General features: G+C 31.2%; 1 protein-coding gene across 1 annotated transcript in view; it reads right to left on the reverse strand.

Moving 5' to 3' along the window:
• LOC142329196 (otoferlin-like) overlaps positions 1 to 16,751 on the reverse strand; it is a 467,391-nt gene that overhangs the window by 143,267 nt on the left and 307,373 nt on the right. The gene's annotated exons all lie outside the window — the stretch shown is intronic.

The following is a 16,751-nucleotide window of genomic DNA, read 5'->3' on the forward strand; positions in this document are numbered from 1 at the left end:
CGCGAGAATATTCAAGCCAACAGCTCTGTACGCGCTTACAGATATCTAAAGTTTGATTTATTTATACATTAAATAAATGGTTATTATTATTTTTATTTGTTATCGTTTTTAGTTTTGTGGAATGCGTTTATGTCAAGTACTAATATAATGAGTTAAATCTGGACAAATCATTTCTATTCCGAAGGAACGGATATGGAAAAAACAAGATTTTTAATGAGTAGTAATGCTTTTTTAAAAAAAATTGTTTTAAAGAGAAATAAAATACTTTCTTTTTTTTCGATACCGGCCACTGTAGGACCACATAGAATAGTTAACTTCTGGCTTGTTTTTTAGCTCGCCAACACGCCTTTATTATTTTACTGTGCCGCTTCCTTTACTCTTACGACCACTTTAGGTTAGCGCATTCTTTCATCTCCTTCCGATTCCTTTGAATTCTAAGATTTTTTCCTAAGCACCCTTCTTTCTTTTAAATCTTTCACGTTTATATTTGGAACCCTTAAGTCCTCTTTAAATTGTTTGAACAATTTAATGTTTGTCTTGTTACTATTGCACTTGGTCAAAAATTCTGTTCGTAAGCCTATTTGAATTCATTTTATCAGATGTTCTTAGAATGCCAGTCTTTTTTACGTATTGCTTTTGTAATTCTACCTAAATCCCGGAAAAGTATCTTATTCTTCCTTAATTTCGGCATCGTTAGTTTTTTGGGCTCTAAGATTTTCCTTAGTATCCGTCTTTCAGCAAATTCTAGTTTATCTATTTCCTCTTGGTTCAGAGCTACGCATTCTGCTGGGTATAAAATTCCGTCAGATTATCGTTTTATAGTGTCTAATCTTGCCCTTTCTTGAGTTTCTTATTGTATACGTCCTTCGTTAACATAATTTTTTAGAATCTTACTGATTCTGACGATGCTTGCTTCTTTATTTGTTCCATTTGGTTGGATTATTTCACTCAAGTACTTAAATTTGCTCGTCTTCTTAATTCTTTCGAGCTCTGTCCGTAACCATTTTGGTGCGTTCTTAATATTCGTCATATACTCTGTTTTTTCTGTAGAAATTTGTAAGCCTGTTTTTGGCCATTCCGTATAGGACATTCATTTGTTGTTCAGCCGTTTCCATATCTTGTGCCAAGACAGCGAGATTCGCAAAGGCTAGACAATCAACGTTTGGATTCTACCTCACATATCTCAATTTGACTTGCTTCAGATCTTTAACTTAGCAAGCTTTCCTCCATCTTTTATGATCTTTTCCAAGACTATACTTAAGAGAAGAGGAGACAGTCCGTCCCACCGCCTAATTCCTGTCTTGGTTCCTAAAGGATGAATTTCTTCTTTAAATTTGATCTTGGACTTTGCATCTGTGAGAGTGTGCTTGATGAAGTTTATTAGTTTTGAGCCCGTCCCAAATTCTTGAAAACGTTAAAAAATGTTTTCCGATCAACTGAATCATAGGCTTCTTTAAAATATACAAAGATGATCATTATTCTCCCGTTCGCCAAATCGTATTTCCTGATAACTGTTTTCAGGGTAAAAATCTATTCTGCGTAAGATCTCCATTTCCTCAATTCACTTTGATACTCTCCAATTTACGATCAATTTGTTCTTATAATTTTTCAGGGATAATTTAGAAAGAATTTTGTACGCAATCGGCAGAAGGTACAGAAGGCTAAAATATTTTAATATTTACTAAAAAATAAAAAAGCCATTAAAAATGTGGAATCATTTTTTTTTTTAAAGTTATAAAATATTATTAATTTACTGGTCAAGAATTTTTAATACATCGTAAAAATCTGAAAAGTATGAAAATCTATCGTAACTCGTTTGATGAATGTACTAAATCATTAATCGATAAAGCTTGGTCAGAAAGTATCGTTCTCTAAACAAGAACACAACAAACTTCATAATTAATTCGGTAATTAAAGTTACTTCATACAATCAAACGCACAAATAAACAAAGTAGTTTTAAGTAAATATCACTTTAACCGTTAAATTTACTCGTTAAACTTTACGTACACTACTTTAATATACATGAAGTAGCCTACTCTTAATAAGTAACAAGTTACTTTATCATCTGATATTTATTAAGTTTAATAAATGTTTTATTTATACTCATTTATAAATGATTTATTAATCCATTTATTTATTGTTAAATGTATTTACTTATTTTAATAAATCTCATTTGTTTAAACTATATTCCTGTAGAAAATTTGTTATTTAATACTTCAAATGTACAGCTGCTATAACTTTAGGGCGGACGTTAGTAATTACAACTACAAAACTACTGTAGAAACATTATTCAATATTCCGTTGTCAGACGTAACTTATTCACCAACTTTCATTCAGCAAAAGTTATGACTTTAACAAAGGGTTTTAGTTTCAGAGGAATAATAACGGTGAGATAAATTGATCCCTTAAATTTATCAACGATCTGACAACTCTTTTTGTAGGATGGCGTATTACTTGAACCAAGAGACTTATTAATTATTATAAGTAATCTAATTAACAATTATAAATATATCTGGATTTTTTCTTTAGAAAATTTTGTATTTAATTAACAGATTCGATTTGAATCTATTCAAATATCGCATAAAGGTAAAACTTATTTTAATGAAACTTGTTTTTTAAAATCTGGTTGAAATCTTTGATATTAATTAATTAAAATTATTTAAAGAAGATTCATACACTGATTTAAATATTTTTTTTGGAAAAATTATTATTATTGACCATTTAAAATTTTAATAGATGAAATCAAATAATAGAAGAAAAATAAGATCGTTTAGAAGTGTACATCGGTAGGGCTAAAAAAAAGTTGGATTACATCCTAAAAAAAGGGGGCAAATGGTACTGTAGGACAGAGTTGCTAAGTATCGGACAAGTCTACCGAAAGATAGATTGTTTATACCACCCACTACCGTATTAAGTAATATTAAAATGCGGATAGTATTCTTTTGCTATGGATTCAAATTATTAATAAGTCACATATGAGTATAGTAGAACTAGTGGCACGTAGCTAAACTTGGACAGTAAACGCCCAACTGGCAACTAAATGGTATTTGTTAGAGATGGCATAAGGATTCCTTATAGAATTACAAACAATAATATATATGTGCACATATATACATATATATATATATATATGCACTTCAGCATCCCCGTCGTGGCTTCGCCCACGTAATTTGGTTACTTGCGTTTCCCGTCACGGTCAGGGAATATTTAGCCGGTCCTGATTCCTTTCGCTTGCCCTTCCTGTCTAGCCAGTGGACTCTGCGCCTTGGAACCCTCTGTGTTCATTAAACTTATGCTTATGAGGATAATAGCGATAAATAAAATTTAAAGCCTGTTCAATTTACAACAAAATATCATTGTGTTGTAATTTATTCAGAGCGAACGTTTGGTCAGTACAGGACCCGAAACTTTGAGTGATCAAAGAATGTGGGTTTCAAAACAGTCGGCCTGCATCTTAAAAATATTAGTTATAACTGGTTACCCGGGTAAAAATGTTTTTCCCGTTCTTAGCTCTAGTTATCAAAAATCACTAGGAAGTGACCGTACTTCGTTTTTCATTTAAAAAAAAATCATTTAATGACTTTTATTTTTGTTTTTAATCAATCGGAGGCAGATGCAACCAGTCGCGTCGTACATACAGCAACAGTGGCTGTGTTTGTTGAGCTGCCGTGCCAACCGTTGCGTTCACCGTTACTCGTGGTACACCGTTGCGTTCCTTAAAAAATTGAATTTAAAAAAACCCGAAAATAGTTTTTAGATATTTATCTGAAGAGTATTCGCAAGCCCCATATCTAGAGAATATCTCGTTTAGTATAGTAAGAAATGTGAAAAATTTGAAATCATTGTTCAGATTTTTTTTACTTTTCTTCACTAGAAAAAATGTAGAGATGGTTTTAGATATTTACATGAAGATTACACACACCAAAAATCAAGTTGGTATCTTCATTTGTTGCAGAGAAATTAAAAAATAAAAAATAAACGGGTTTCAATAAAAAAAAAAATCAAAATACATTTTAATTCTCTAATCTCGGAATTTAAAAAAAATCTAGAAATTAGTTTTTAGATATTCATATGAAGATTACACAACTTGATTTGTTAACGCGAAATTAATAAAAAAAAAAAAAAAAATTTCATAACCTTTTAAACTCGGAATTTCAAAAAATCCTTTCTTAAGGTTCACTTACACCGTAACAAGAACATGTAGGCTGCCGGGCTCCGTGGCGCGAATGGTAGCGTATTGGCCTTTCATCCAGAGGTCCTGGGTTCGAAACCCGGTCAGGCATGGCATTTTCACACATGCTACAAATTATTCATCTCATCCTCTGAAGCATGTATAACGGTGGACCCGGAAGTTAAAAAAAAAAGAAGAAGAACGTAGGTCATACAAATTTTCACCAATTTGTCTTCAGTAGTTTTTGCTGGGCGTTGATGAATCAGTCAATCAGGACAAGTTGCTTTGTAGATATATAAATATATATATATATATAAAAACGTGTGTGTGATTCGTAAACAATGCCTAAAATATATTGATGAAAAATTGATGAATATTTGTATACACGTTCTTGTTACGTGTACCAGTGTACGGTGTAAGTGCACTGGGAAAGGATTTTTTGAAATTCCGAGTTTAAATTGTCAAAGTGGAGTAAAAATGAAATTTACTGTTTTTTGTTAATGTCTCGGTAAAGTTAGCTTGATTTTAGGGGTATGTAATCTGCATGTGAATATCTAAAATCTAATTTCTAGATTTTCTGAAATTCAACCTTGAAAGGATGAAAAAAGGTAACATTTTTGAACGTTAATTGCAAATTTTCTCCATTTCCGATTATACTAAAGGAAATATTGAGTAGATATGGACTTTAAAATACTCTCATATAAATATGGGAAAAATATTCAAAAATTTTTTGAATTATGATTTTTTAAGGAGTGCGACGGTGAACAGCGTGGCAGCTCAAACAGTACAGCCTCTACCACTGTTACTGTATGTGCGATGCGACCGGCTACATCTGCCTTCACTTGACTAAAAAACATAAAATAAAAACTGATTGCAACGGAAAACGCAAGTAATCATGTAGACCTTATAGAGCGGGCGAAGCTGTGTTGGAAATCTAGTATATATATAAAATCTGCACATCTATTATAATCAATAACAGATCCGTAGATCCACTGATCTATTTGTAATGTTATATCTGCCCATTTTAGTTTGTAAAGAAAATTTCGATCATTTTACTTACAAATCTTGTTTATGTAAATTTCATTTTTTATTACTTCCTTGTACGAAGTAAAGGAAGTATAGTGATGGCGGAAATTTCAGGCTTCAATGGAAATATCAATTTTGACCATCCCTGAATCCATTTTGACTAGTTTCGGCGTGACGTCTGTATGTACGTATGTACATAACTAAAAAACGATTAGCCGTAGGATGTTGAAATTTTGTACTTAGGACTGTTATAAAATATAGTTCTGGACCTCCCTTTTTGTCTGTAATCGACTGAACCAAAAGTGTCCAAAAAAGCCCAAAATCCAAAAAAAAATTGATTTTGGACTTTTTCTTAACTGCAGTAATAAGCTCTCATGAGAAATTTTCAACGACATAAGTGGTATATTTATTTTCATTGGTTATAGCCAAATAAAATTTTAATCAATGAAATATTTGGATCTTTGGAGAAGGCACACGGTTTGAATCAGACTTCATCTCCTTTTTTTTAACTTTGTTTTTAATTTAAATTTATTGATTTATTAATAATTATTAACCAGCGATTGTAAAAAAATCTTTACAATAATAATTCAATAATAACAATAAAAAAAACTGAAAAAATATCAGAAGTTTTTAATGAAATAATAAAATTTTATGTACTTTTCATTTTTTTAAAAATGTGTAAATGTAATTTAATAGGCGTACAAGGAAATCATATGTTGTCCACTCGATTTTTTTTAAAGGTTTTCTTGAAGTAAACGGTTTTTTATTTTTTAGTTGTAAATTAGTTTTCGTTTTTTGTCAAGTAATTTAACGGATGAGTGTATTTATTACAACAGATCATCATAAGTTAAATCGAAGTAAACAATCAGTTCAAGAAGTAAACTTTTAATCCCTAAAAAATGAGAAGGCTGACTGCGACCAAATTAGGAAATATCAATTTTATTATCGTGATTGAAAATCCAACTCGATCTAGTATTAATTTAGATGTCATGGAAATATTTAAAAACAAAATCTAGCTTAAGAATTATAAAATTTTTGAATATTTTATAAAACTTAAAGTTCGGAATTTTTCCTCGGCTATATTTTGATACGGAATAATTTTTAATAGAAAAAACGTAATTTGTTCAAAGGGATCAAATCGGACACAATTTTTTCTTTTATTTAACATTTCGTCTTTTTCTTAATTACACTCTAACTATTGCATAATAAATCATTAATATTGTAATGATTTGTCAAGGACAAAGCGGGAAAAGTTACTTGCAAACTTTTTTTAAAGAAATAAATAACTCTTTATCCGCGTTTCTTCTTAATATTTTATTCCTTTAATTTGTTTTGTCAAAACACAAAAGGCTTATGCAAATAGGGGATAATGGATCTCCAAAATCGTCCATTTTTTAAAATAGTAATTAATTTTTGTTATTTTCATTCTTCGTTAAAAAAGTTATTTTAAAAATATTGCACGCCTCAATCAAGATAAAATTAAATTACTGGTTAAATTATTATTACCATTGAAAAGAAACGTTGAAGTTTTATTGATCAGATACTTTAAATTTCCATAATAATCGTCCTCAATATCAAATTCAATAATTTAATCCCCCGCCCTTTATAATACAATATTGCATTAGAAGAGGCTAAATAAAATTAATTTAAAAAAAGAATCTTATCTAATTCAATTATCTAACATGCAGTCTGTTTCTGCCGTAATATATTATTATTTCATTAAAACAGTAATCATTCACTGATAGGCCTTGAATACTATCAATATATTCATTAATACATAGAGAGAATATGGTAATTCCACATACTATTTCTGTTAAACAGTACGGCCTCAATTAACCGGACTTCGTTTTACTAAATTTCGTTTAATTGAGGTATGATTTTCAATATTTTTTATACTCAGTATTTCATTGATTCGATGATCACCATTGTTTAAGTATATCTATCTAGTGTATATATATAAAATCTATATCTTAAGTAAATATATAATCTAGTGGTTTCTGTGAGTCTGTTACTCATTCACGTAAAAATTACTTAACCAATTAAGCTGAAAGTTTGCGTAAACATAGTTTTTATACTTGGAAAGAACACAGGATTATTGGTGTTACGAAAGTTTCACCGTTTTAAGATGTTTGCTATTTTAATAGCTTGTGGTTAACAATCAGATTATGTTCCTTGCCGAATTCAACGTTACTAAGGGCAAACCGTTGATCAAATCGACTTCGGAGACTACTAATAGTATTTGAAATTAAATTTAAAAAAAAAAGAAAAGATCTCTGTATTTTTTTGATACCTCTTTTGGTTATCGAGAAATGTAACTTTAAAGGTATGACAATGTACGGTGTACATTAAAGGAATATATGCCGCCACACTTTGTTTGTTGATAAACCAACGTAAATCTTTATAAGTAAATCTTTTGCATTTTTTAGTCATTTAACAAAGCTATTGTACTACAAACCTAAAAAAACTCGTTTTTCGACACCGGCTTTTTTTTTTACGTCGGATATCTTAAAAACTACTGAAGTTACAGTTCAGAGATCCATTTTATCCTATTTCGCAGTTCAAATTACATAAGAAACCACCACCTTTACTTCTAATTTAGGTCCAAAAAATTACACTAGAGCTTATTTTATGAGAAGAACTGAAATCTTTCGCTAGCCGTAACTCAAAAACAAAGCGTTATGTTTATATGATTTCTTTAAAACTATCACCAGTAAAATGTATCCTGAAATTTTTTCCGTTTCTTCGTAGTATACTCTGTATATAATCCAGAGAGAAAAGCTGTAAATATTGTATATAAGTCTATTGTTTAGATTTTGTTGTTCACAAATTGTTCTACAAAAACACACAAAAGAAAAGTTAAAAACATATTTAAAAAAAAAAAAAAAAAACAAGAACGAAGTACAGTCACCACCTCAAAGTGTTTGTCGGGTATCGCTAAGAACTGTTTTGCTTTGCAATTCTCCCGCCACCACCTCATTCGGTCGCCCTAAAGCATACTTTAGGTATGCTTTTCGGTCATAAGACCAAATGTATGTGCCACAAACGGCTACTGAGCCTCGAACAGTATAGCGACCAGTATCCTAACATAGCTCCTAGAGCTTACCTAACAGTGTGAGCGGACTAAATGCGGTGCCATACACCACCGGCTTACGTGTCCTAACCGCTTACTTGTCATATATTTGCTAAAATGGGTAGGCCCACCCCGTCAACTACTAAAAATATATATGACATCCATAATAAAATTTATTTCGTCTAGGCAGCAATTCGCTGCCACGTCTAGGTCGCTGAATGCCAGCTAAGAACTGCGTAAAATAATTTTTTAAATATATGAAGGAAGAGTAATCAGCTATAACTAATATTTTTAAGATGGAGTCGACTATTTTAAAACCCCGCATACTTCAGATCATTCGGTTTCGAGTTTCATGCTGACAAACAGTTGCTCTGAAGAAGTTAAATTACATCGATAAATTTTATAAACTGAACAAGCTTTAATCCGAATTATTTTCACAAGCATGACAATAATAAACACAGTGGGGTTCCGAGAGGTGATGCCCCTGGCTAGGTTGATTGACTATTGATGAACTAAGTTTGTTAATATATTCCCGTGATTAATAGAATACATAATAATTTTTATGCAATACATTTAAATATTTTTTAGCCATTATTAATTTAATTATTTATTGATATGCTTTGTTATTTTCAGAAATATACCAACTAATATTATAAATAGTATGATTTATTCTATTTTTGAATGTAGAAATTTTATTACCATATTTAAAAAAAGAAGTTTATTACTTACAATATATGCTATTATTATCGTTGTTGTGAAATGAGTATAAAAAATTTAATGACTTCGTGTAAAGTTGCAATTAAAAATAACTGCTAAACTATGTAAAAATAACCTAACAGCGTACTGTTATGTAATGTAAAATCCATATATACGGAATACCATGTAGGTGTATTTTAAATTGCCAATAACGACTTTATTTGTTGAAAAAATTATGTAGCTAGTTGTGTGAAATAAAGATTAATACACAACCTAATCCGTACTCATGTATTAAAATCACATACAGTTTATCACAGGAAGAAACAGAAAGATTTTAACACATATTCTACAAGTGAAAATAAAAAAAAAAAACGTTTGCAAATACTTTAGTACGGAAACTCTTCATTTCTATTAATAACTTACGATATTTCCAGTAATAACTTAGCCCTTATTTCTGCTCCAAGGATAAAATGAAGCCGTACTAAAATTCATGGAATGTTTGTATTTGTTTTGTTTTAATAAATATCAAATTTTGTAAACTCTTCTTCATGTTCAGTCGTCGTTACTTACTCGTATATAGATTTTTTAGTAATTAGTCTACAAATTTTATTTAAAAATTTAATTTATTTATTGGAAATTTCACAAAATCATTGTACGTCAAATCGAAAAAAAATTGTGTTTTACACTAAAATAATTTACTCTAAAATTACTAGAGATAAATTTTTGAGAACTGTTTTATTCAATTATTCAAATAAAATACTATATTAATCTGTCAATTTATACCTTTAAGTACCAATAATTTTTTAGTATGGCTTCATTTTATCCTTGGAACAGAAATCAGCACAAAATGTTTCCTTTGTTAATTGGATTAAAAGTAATTAATAATATTTTTAATTAGTATTATTTTTATTCTTATTTATTTATATTCAATAATATTAAACTGTCTAAATTTAGCTATCCTCTTTAACTATTTCAGCCATAATTCGATTTTATCAACCTATTTGAACAAATAAAGTGTCATTTTATTTAAAATAAAAGGCTTAAAATTTTAAGTTATAAAATACAATTCGATAAAACTAACATTTAAGGATCTATTAATGATTAAATCGTTAAGTTTTAATCATTAATCACTGATCTCTGTGGCAGAGTGATAGCGTCCCCACCTTTCACCCGAAGGTCCCGGGTTCGAATGGCAGTCAGGCATGAAATCTTTTATGAATTCTTTTTCTGTTTATCTTCCGGAACCACCGGAGATAAATAAAGTGTAGTCTTGTACAATCTCAGGTCGACCATTCCTAAGATGGTAAAATGATTGCAGGCGCCGGCGAAATAACTTACGTCGGAGCCTGCAATCATTTTACTGCGGCAATGCCGACCAGAGGCCGCCTAAACATGCATGCCCAACAACGACAAAATCCGGCGAAAGAACTCACGCCGCGACCAGGAGTCATTTTACCGCGATAAAGCCGACCAGGAGCCGGCTAAACGTGCATGCCCAACATCTACAGAGTCCGACGAAAGAACTTACGCCCAGGCCTGCTTAGTTTAATTGAAACCCAACCACCAAAGAACACCGTTATCCACGATCTAGTATTCAGATCCGTATAAAAGTAACTGCCTTTATTAGAATTTAAACATAGAACTCAATTTTGAAGTCAGCTGATTTGCGATGATAAGTTCACCACTAGACCAATCTGGTTGGTAATCTTTCATAAGCTACAAAATTCCATTTTCCATATTCTCAAATACAAGATTCTCTGTAAGATTCTGTGGCAAAATAAAACAAATAAATAAGTGGTCGCCATTTTGGAATTTTCAAAGGTAACATTTTCAATCTTATTTATTTTGTAGATGATATTGGGTACATGTAATATATCCTGATTCCCATAAGGGAAGATACCCACCTATGACAACTCCGGTCGTCACATCATCCTCTACGTTCCTAGCTCTGATGGGGTTTACCTGAGCCAGTCAAGCCAATTCTAACCAACTCCCTAAAAGCACCAAGTCCAGAAAGAGACTAAGTAATATGCCGATTGGGGGATATTCATCTAGCATCTTGTAAACATCTCACATCCGGGAAAATACAATGCGTGTAAAGACCATCAGAAGATTCATTTTTTTTAACCTGCCATGACAGGAAACGTTGGTCCTCAAGTTCTCGCATGAGCCTGATGCCAAGTTGGCCTAGCTTTTAGCGTTATAGTGCAACTGATGCTCAATGGCAAGGATATCAATTGGTGCAGGTAGTAAATAAAGCAAAATAGCGCATTTGTACAAATGAACCTTTTTTTTTATTTTGATATCTCCGGAATTTGATATCTCTTAAGTTTGGCCAATACCTCCCGAGACTATATATATATATATATATATATATATATATATTCCTATATATATATATATATATATATATATATATATATTATATATATAGAGATTTGTATATTTGTATATATATATATATATATACTCGTATACATATATGTAGTGGTTTCACTACAGTTTGTCACACTGAAAAAATTACCAATAAAGAGAATTACAAAAAAAGAATAACGAGGGGACGTTTTATGCAAATATCGAATAATTTGAATTAACATCATCGTCATTGTCATTAGCTTGCGGTTTTTTTCTCTAATATGACACTGTTTAGATGTAAAAATAAATATTACTGTTATCATCTCCAGCTTTAAAACTAGAAACTGGTAAAAAGTTTTAATTTTTGATTTTTTAATTCTACTGACATCTACAGCTGTGCTGCAAGAAGGAAAGTATGGTAATCAATCAAAGTGTATGGGATATGGGTTTTTTACATTTTTTATGAAAAATATCTTTTAAAAGATATGAAAGGTAATGTTTATACTTTCTACGTATGCGTATTAGCGTTTAGAAACTTAAGTTGACTGGATAAAACGATTTTGAAAAAAAAATTGTACAGTCTTGTGTGTATGGAGCAATTTGTGGGTAAAATTTTCGATGAATTATCTCAAAATAATGGAAGCATAAACCCACTTAATATTAAGATCAGTATATGCTTTTATGCTTATCTTACCATTTTAAAAAAAAAAACTTTGCCCCAAAATTTATCTCTTCCCTATAAATCAAGAAAAGCTATCTTTTGAATTGAATATGTTTTAATCAAAACTGATTTTATCTTCCTAGACATAATAGTAGTCCAGGCAATCCTAAAAAAAGTCCTTTGAAGAGAATATGGGGTGGAGAAGCCGATCAAATTTAAAAATAAAGATTTTTGAATTTTTACAAATTAATTATTATGCACTATATAAGAATAAATAATCAGCGCCAGGAAAGTAAAAAAAAAACTTTGTTGTCAGCCTTTTTAAAACATTTTTTTTTATATTAATGATATGTTGATAAGATTAGAATATTTTTCAACCTTTATCTACGGGTAAAAAAAAATTAAAAATTTATTAAATATTCGTTGTTCCATTCGTCCAAAACATTTTTAATTTGAGAAGTTTTTAACAATATTTTATATTATCTTAGAGTTGGATCTCAAAAATTACGTACAGAAATATACGTTTGAAATTTTTAACCTTTTATTGGCTTAAAAAATTAATCAAGAAGTTGTTCTACTTTAGATATAAAAATAGTAATTAGATGAAACTAAACTTGTAAAATATTTTTTATTTATTTATTTTTTATTTTACAGTCCCGTTAATGATAAGAAAATCGCTCCGGGGATGGTTAAGGAAAGACAGGATTTCTCTCCAGTTTTTATGAAGTCTCTTGCAAAAAAAAATACTATTAATAGTATATTTTCCCTTTTTTTTATTTTATTAACATTAAAAAATGTACTACTGCGTATAAACTTTAATATAAAAGTTTATCTTTGATTTCATTTCTTTTCAAGGCAATATTATGATTTATGTAACTTATTATTACAACAAACGTTTTCAAAAAGTTAATTTACAAAATTCATTTGAATAAAACTTTATGCTGGTATTAAACTTAATAAGAATCTCTTTTTTCGTTTTAAAAGATAGTCATGGATGTGGGTTTACAATCGTATTTCATACGATTTTACGATGAGATGAATAAAATTATTTCTGAATACATATCAGCCTCTTGTCGGTAGTTGATACTGATTCATCGAAACATTCTGATTTTTTATCATAAGAATAATGAAACAGCAAACAGATTAACACTACCGTAGATAGATTTCTTTGTTTGACACAATTAAATAACTACAATCAGTTTTCTCAGAATAGTGAATAGATATGCTGAATGTCTATAATTGACTTAAAGGAGAGAAAGCCTTCTAACAGTTAACTATTCTACATTTTGTTTTCTCCATTTGGTACACTGTAAAAGCTGCTGATGGATAATGAAATTAATTTTTTATAACGTGTATTACTGAGGGGGACTCAAACCTAGAAATTACGGATGAAATGCAGTGACGGCAAAATTCTGCCATGGAGATCGGTGACTTTGAAAGTAATCAACATTATTACAAATAGTCTAATGTAGTACAATAACTTTTAAATTAAAACTTTTATTTTTAAGATTTATTTTTTATTTTTAAATTAAAAAAAAATGTTTGAGCAATTTCGTGAAATCAGAGTACTAGAATTTGGTGATAAAACAGAGGTGAAAATTTAAAAAATTTTCTATCTAAGCGATTTTTTTTATAATCAAGAGGAATTTTATAAGCTTTAGAAAAAGCTATCTTTGATTTAAAAAAAATAAAAACCCTTATTTTTCCACAAAATACATTTCTTCTTTTCCTTTTAGTAAAACTATCGATCTTGTAATGAATATATGTATCTGAAAGAATAAGTAAAAATGGATATCTATTAATTTTCATACAATGATTCTACGGTGTATTCCACAGAATCTATAATTACCAGTTTGACATAGAATTATACCCAGTTGAAGTACTAAAACTGAAAAACAATTATAAGCGAACTAACATGAGATACAAGTCGCTTCCAAAAACGGTACACTCGATTTCAAAAAATAAATAAAATAAAAATAGTATCCCAAGTCCGGCTTATTAGTAGACTTTTCTTTCAAAGGTGTAACCTGATTTCCAGTCGTCTTTTACACCAAACTGACTATACTACTACATGTTGGCATGCGATATGTTTAGTGCTCCTAATTTAAATTCATTCAGTTCACTAGGAAAACTGGATGTACAGAGAATGTCATTACTCTTTTAGAAAACAGCACGTATTGGTTCATTTTGTACCTTAACTACTTTATATGCGGAGTCATATGAAATAGATTACGCAGAATTTATAATAAAGCCAGCGTAATGTAAATAAACGAGTTAACCGTTTATTTCTATTATAAAACAATATATTACTCCTACATACATCGCTTCTATTCAGTAGGGAAGATTTTATTATACTAATTACATCGTAATATTTTTTTAAAAATAAAATAAACTTTTTTTAATAAAGATGTACCGTGTCCGCAGATTGGAGTAGATTCTTTACACACGCTACGAAGTTTTACATCATATTCCTATGTATAAGTTTAAAATGGTTAATGGTTTTAAACGGTTGAATTTTAAATGGTTATATCCTCGGAACAAAGCATTGTAGAGAGATGAACTGTATGTTAAATAAAAGAGAATCACTCCACATTTATGTGTGCGAAAGCTACCGCATGTGCATTGTGTTTCCAGTACACGCAGGCAGTACTTGCGCGTTAGTCATCATGTTTGCGGTGCAGAGAAAGGTTCAATGTGTGTTGTTGCTTGCTATGTTTGAGTCATTTACAAGTGTTAGGTGTGAATATCATCGTATGTATAATGAAGCCCTTCTCCCGTATGTAAATATTATTAGGCGATGGGACAAACAACTCAAAGAAACAGGCAGCATACTGAAGCAAACACGTCCAGGATGGCTATCTGTGTCTGATGAAACGATTGATGCAGTGTGAACAAGTCCGTTTTATTCTTTGTATTTTAAAAGTTCCGTAACATACCTGACAGCTAATTTGTAATTTTAAATTTCACAAGATCTCTGTGAGATTTAAAATAACGGTGTATGATGAATGTCTTATGTAAATAAATAATTTTAACTATTTGGGTAGCTATATTACTTAGAGAAAAATATGGATATTGAAAATAAAATCAGTAAGTTTTCACCGTAAATGGGGTTATTAGTAAGGCCCCATTATATTAGGGCCCCATTGTATTATATTAGTATGGCCGCCCCATCTTTATTAGTAAGAAATAAAACGAGATGAGATACTCAACTGAAACTTTATGGTATGATGGCAATTGATACACCATTGTGTGGTAGTTGTTGAGTCCTTGGAGAATGTGTGTGTGTGTGTGTGTGTGTGTGTGTGTGTGTGTGTGTGTGTGTGTGTGTGCGTGCGCGTGTATGCGTGTCTATGTTTGCGTGGTGGGGGATGATTGTGTGTGGGTTATGTTCATTGTTGTTGGTGTCGAGACGTTGTATTGTACATGTCAAGTATGAACATTGTTTACCCACCGGGTTGGTCTAGTGGTTAACGCGTCTTCCCAAATCAGCTGATTTCAAAATTGAGAGTTCTAAGGTTCAAATCCTAGTAAAGGCAATTAATTTTATACGGATTTAATACTAGATCGTGGATACCGATGTTCTTGGTGGTGGTTGGTTTTCAATAAACCTCACATCTCAAGAATGGTTGACCTGTGACTGGACAAGATTACACTTCATTTACATTCATACATATCATCCTCATTCATTTTCTGAACTAATACCTTACGGTGGTTCCGGAGGCTAGACAGAAAAAAGGGTGTGTGAATAAGTTTCTTGAATGAAAAAAATCTATTCGGAAGTGTTCTAGAAGTTTTTGACATTCTAAAACTGTTCACAGTTTGTTTAAAAAACGGTTACGTTTCACTGCGTACAAATTCAGGTGTTTTAACAGATTTATCCACTGGACAAAGTGAAAAGATTTGATTTTGCTGTAAACATTCTGGATAGGTAAGAACAGGATGATGATTTTTTAAACAAGTTCATTTAAAGTGACAGCGTTTAATGTTTCTGGACGAGTACGTCTGCATAATGTTCCTATACGGGGTACTGAACCTCCACATGCTGTTATTGAACATCTGCGTGACAATGAAAATGAATGTGCGGTACGCTATTGGACAAGAAAGACTTACTGGCCCCTTGTTTTTGCTGAAAAAACAATAACGAAGAACATCTTCCTGGATATGAAAAAGGTCATGCAGCGCCCCAAATACAGAAGAATTCCATTTTCCAGTTAGACGGAGCTCCTCCACATTCTGCCGCATTCGTGGCAGGATTCTCTTAACGAAACATTTCCTCAGCGATGGGTAGGACGAGAAGGATGGATTGCCTGGGCTCTTACGGTCTCCAGATCTTACCCCTATGGACTTATATTTTTGGGGTTATGTAAAAATACAAGTGTCTTCCGTTCAAGTTCGAAATTTGGATAAAAGAAAGAATAAATGAAGTTGTTTCTTCTACCACGCTGAATGTTCTCTGCCATGTGTGGCAGAGAACATTCTCTGCCACACATGAATATCTCTGCCACACATCGTGCCACACAAGATTGAATATCGTTTTGACGTTTGCAGGGTAACTACCCTTAGTTACACTGCATTTCGATGTGTATTCCCTAGTACACATCAAATTCTACTGATCACATAAAATGCTTGGAATGTTTCTCTTTCATTTAACTTATAGTTCATCTCTCTACATTGCTTTGTTCCGAACCTATAACTATTTAAAACCCCACTATAATTTTACAGACACACACTGTGTGTGTTTGCGTGTGCGTGCGCGTATATATATATATAT

The sequence above is a fragment of the Lycorma delicatula genome, chromosome 8 (genome assembly GCF_047948215.1).
Source record: "Lycorma delicatula isolate Av1 chromosome 8, ASM4794821v1, whole genome shotgun sequence".
Taxonomy (NCBI): domain Eukaryota; kingdom Metazoa; phylum Arthropoda; class Insecta; order Hemiptera; family Fulgoridae; genus Lycorma; species Lycorma delicatula.